The following is a 5197-nucleotide window of genomic DNA, read 5'->3' on the forward strand; positions in this document are numbered from 1 at the left end:
ACGCACTCCTGCTGCTTACAAGAAAAACTTCCACTACAAAATATATATATATATATATATAATCTCTCAATGACCAAACGAATGACCCTTCTGAACTCTTCCTCAGACTGTCAGGGAAATCTGGTCCAGAAGCTGAGCATGGTTATTGAGAACCAGAAAGAGGAGCTCCGCCTGCTGCTGCAGCTGATGGCTCGCTCTTCTTCGGCTCGACCCATGGGCTAAGTGGGGAGATACAGGAATGGACATGTGTGAGTAGAAGAGAAATCTTTTTCTACATTTCCTGTGGCTCTAACAGATCTCTGTGTGCATGTACTCATGTACTTTTGCATGTTATCTAAGTACCTCACTTACTTCTTACATGTTCCAGCCAGCAATCCAGCTTAGTGTCAGCTTTTCAGCATCCGGCATTCACACGCAATTTCTTCAGAAATTGCATTCTCTAGTCCTTTATTGATGTTTTTTTATTGAAAATTTTAAAACAAATACAATACACATACCATGAATATGATAAAGGAGCAGAATGTATTTTTAAGTTCTGCTATGTTTCAGTTTTCTCTGCATGTTTTTAATGGTTCACTTCATTCATTTAAAAATTATGTTTATGCTTGGCCAAAGATATTTGAATCTAGCAGATTACCTGGTTAAATAAAGGATAGATATTTTTCTGTACATGTATAGTTTTCCAAGTAAGTTGTCCCATCTGTTCAGCTAAATAATGACTTGCTTTTGTCTCTAGACTTGAAGACAATCACACCTGGACTTCTTCCTCCTGTTTTCCTGATCAATAATAAAAACACTGATGCCATTTATATGTTTATCCCGAGTTCATTCTTTCAAAACACTAATCTAGTGTATTTTAAATGCACAAGTTATGAAACAGGATGTCACCAGAGCATCCAAGCATAATCTAAGTTTACGGTGATGCTTTATTGGCCTTTTGGAGAATCAATCATCAGATATTCATGAATGGGGAATTTCTTTGTTCATTCACTTTTATTAAAGGGTAAGTTTTTTTTTCCAACCTGCACCCTAATTTCCAATGTATTTGTGTCTGAGTGACTGAACAACAATCTTTGAAATTGGTCCAGTATTGAGCGAGAACACTGGAACTGGCAGCCGTGAACCTGGCTGCAACGTAACCCTACAGGACAAATGTTGACCGTCAAATTCTGTTTACTAAAAGTGCCGTTTTTGCTGAAGTGAAAGCAGAAATACTACATTGTAATACTCCATTAAAAGTAAACAATTTTTTTTATGATTAAACATTTTTTTAATTTTTTAAACAGCATACAAAACATACAATTTACAACATCAACATATCCCATCCCCTCCCGAACCACTTACTTAGTTAAAGATTAAGAAAAATACCCATACTATTCAAGACACTACAATAAAATACACAATAAAAACAGCCAGCACAAAGCTTCCTATGAGCCCTCCAAAAAAGCTTAAATACTACCAAAAAGTTTGGCCAATAAGTTTCATTTGAACACACCACAAAGACTACAGCTGACGGCCAACTACCACGTTTGTTCTGCCCCTGCGTGAGAAGAAATAACTCTCCATGGCAGCAAGCGGAAAGGGAATTTTTTTTTTAATGGCATGAGCTTTTGGTCCTTATGGGCCGCAGCCACCTGCCAGAGGGGAGAGGTTAAATAATAGAGTACATTATTTAGTAATGTGTAGATTATTGGATGTTGATGATGTTCTTAGAGACTTGTTTAAAGATTAAAGACATGTTTATGTTGAAATCAATATACCTATGCAAGTAGTTGTGTATGCCGTTTTACGTTTGCCATATTATGGACATAATGTGCAAAAAATAGATATTCCAATTGTTCAAACCCTATCTGTTTTTTTAGAAGGAACATTTGAATGTCATTATTGCTGTGTCCACAGGGAGTAGTCACCGGATCCTTCAGTAGATCCAGACAGATGGAGCAAGAGAAGGTTTCCCGGTCCAGCTAAACTCCTCTCTGCGTCATTTCACCTGTTGGGATTTAGGAGGCACAAGATCAGTTATTAGCAATTATCAAAGATTTATTTTATCAACACTTTCTCACTTCCAACTCGTCAAATACTGACACATGGTCAGTGGCTTTCATTGTCAGATACCGATGCAAAAATCCTCCTTTAGCGTCTGTATTGAACGCACCGGGCAGAGCAGCAGCTTGACGGCAGCGCTGTGAGATGACCTAGTATTAAAAAAGACAACAGTAGCAAGTAGTATGAAAGACTGAAAACCCGCGTAAGGAGGCAGGTTGGGGGGGCTGGGTGGGTCAAACAACACAGGACTTTCACCAAGGACACCGGGGTTCATGCAGTGTTGCCAACTTAGCAACTTTGTCGCTAGATTTAGCTACTTTTTTTCACAAAAGCGACTGGGGACAAATCTGGCTACTTTCTGTAGAAAAGACAACAGTATTGTCCAGTGAGCATGCAAGGTCTTGTGGCCGCCAAAACAGTCAACTCTCTCTTCTGTTCTGTGACTGAGGAGCAGCCCCCTCCGCTCCCCCCCCCCGCTCTCTCCTCACTGCGCAGGCAGTTAGAAGGGGAGGGGGGGACAGGGCGCGGGGGCCGGTGTAGGTATGAGAGACAGCGGGACGGGATGGGAGAAAGACACCTTCTTTGAGAATTCTTCTTTATTCTTTACCCTCCCTTTGTAGATTTTTTTTTTTTTATTTCAAATATAGGCTACCTAAGTAATAATTGTAATTTAGTATAAATTCCTGTAGTGAGTTTGTGATTATTTGTCCTGAACACATACTCTTAAAAAGTTACAACAGTAGATTAGATTAGATTAGATTCAACTGTATTGTCATTGTGCAGAGTACAAGTACAAAGACAACGAAATGCAGTTTGCGTTCAACCAGAAGTGCAAAAAAAGCAGAAAAGTGCAATGTGATATACAAAGTAAAGACAGGTATAGACAGGTGGTGTATAGACAGGACAAGAAATATAGTGCAGTGTAGACAGTAGTATACAGTTGGTTTACAGAAGGTGGTTTAGAGTAATATCAATTAAATATAAATATGTGCAGTGTATTAGCAGTTACCTTATAAGAGCAGAATAAATATGGCTATGTAATATGAACAATGCATGAACAACATGTACAGATATGTGCAATGTAGTAGCAGTAACATTATAATAGTAGTAGAATAATATAGATATATGCAGTGTATTAACACAATATATTTCTAAGAAAAACAGAATAAATATGGATATTCAGTGTGAACCATATAGACAGATATGTAAACCAGTAAAACAGGGTTCATTAATGTAACAAAATATATCCTCATGAAAGAAATCAAAACAAAAAAAGTGAAAATAGACTAACGAGGCTTTTATTTTGACAGCGGTCCCCCCGGAAGTGGTGTTTGTTGTTGTTTCCCCGTGCTGAGCAGCGGGAGCAGTGAGGAGAGAAGCCGTTAGCTGAATCCAGATCAGGGAATCCCAAACAGCGTTTCTTAGTTTGTTGATCAGAGATGGAGCGACACCGGGAACACACGGAGGAGACCAAGCTGCGGGGAGAAGGTTAGTCTGACAATCGAACTGCTCTCATAATCACGCTAAGCTAACGTTAGCCTGTTAGCCGCATGCAGCTAGCTCCTGAAGCTAACGTGTTTTTATATCAGCTGCTAACTTTATCCTCACAGTCCTTCAGCTGCAAGAACAACATCCGCTGTCCTACATTCAGTTCTGGAAGAAGTACTCAGACCCTTTACTGCAGTTAAAGTACTAATACCAGTGGCATGAAAAGAAGAGACTCAAGGAAAGTACAAGTACCTCAACATTTGGACTGAAGTACAGTACTGGAGTAAATGTACTTAGTTACATTCCAGCGCTGCCTACATTACATTACATTATAACCATCCAGTCTTTTTCAGAATCAGAATCAGAAAAAGCTTTATTGCCAAGTACATTTACACACACAAGGAATTTGTCCCGATGCTGTAGGTGCATGTCACATTAAAGCAACACGCACAGACACACCGAGTCGCCGTATATGCGGCGCCATCACAACTCTCTCTTAACTCTGGCAGGGAGAATACAGCATCACATGAGGAGAGGAGAGGGGGAGGAAAAAAAAGCAACTCACAGACTATCCTCATAAAGATAAGAACAGTGTGGGAACAGGAAAAAACACCTCAGCACATAGGCACACAAACAGTACATTTGCACTGCTGAACATAACATAACATAACATAAATGTACAGTTGCACATTTGGCGGCGAAGGCGTGGGACTGGGGAGAGGGTAGGTTGGGGGAGTTTGGCCTGCTGAGAAACGCACAGCCCGGCAGTCCCACTAGTGACCCAGTCCGCAGAATGTTATAGCGAAAACACAGCACGTTGCCATGGTGACACCCTTGAACAGTCCAGAACCGATACGACAATCAGCAGGCAGTGGGGAAGACGGGGGAGGAACCAAGAGAGTCTCGCTTGCAGAGCCCCAACAGGGTGACTGTTTGTTCCAAGATATGGCCTTGGCAAGGCCGTTCAGGATAAGGGAGCCCAAAGATTAAATTTGTTTTGTCTACGTGAATGGCTGCTCTAATTTAAACAATCATTCTATTGTCCAACTACACACTGTTCAACTGGTCAATTTTTCTTTCCAAATCCATGACCTTCCTCATGATGGTATCCAAGCCGCGGGTCATTACCATGTTGTTTTCCATCACGCGATTAATAGTTCCAGTTTGCAAACTGATCGCTTTTCCGACAGCTTCAGTCAGGCCAGGCAGCTTCCCTGGGCTTTGGACAGCTACCAAAGTCTTTCCAATTCTTCGATAAACCAGAGCGAAGCATCCTCCAATCAGCGTGTGTGTGTGTGTGTGTGTGTGTGTGTGTGTGTGTGTGTGTGTGTGTGTGTGTGTGTGTGTGTGTGTGTGTGTCTGTGTGTGTGTGTGTGTCTGTGTGTGTGTGTGTGTGTCTCTGTCTGTGTGTGTGTGTCTGTGTGTGTGTGTGTGTCTCTGTCTGTGTGTGTGTGTGTGTGTGTGTGTGTGTGTGTGTGTGTGTGTGTGTGTGTGTGTGTGTGTGTTGTTTTTCTAACAACAGCAGTGACCATAGAGCTAGTTTGTGTCTTTTAGCTCATAGCTTTAGCAGCAGACTGTTGGACGTCCTGCTGTTAGAATCCTCTCCAGTGAAATACAGTCACACTTTTACACTGTTTAGCTGTCAGCATTTAAACCGTGTTTA

The sequence above is a fragment of the Sander lucioperca genome, chromosome 12 (assembly GCF_008315115.2).
Source record: "Sander lucioperca isolate FBNREF2018 chromosome 12, SLUC_FBN_1.2, whole genome shotgun sequence".
In the NCBI taxonomy this organism is placed as follows: Eukaryota; Metazoa; Chordata; class Actinopteri; order Perciformes; family Percidae; genus Sander; species Sander lucioperca.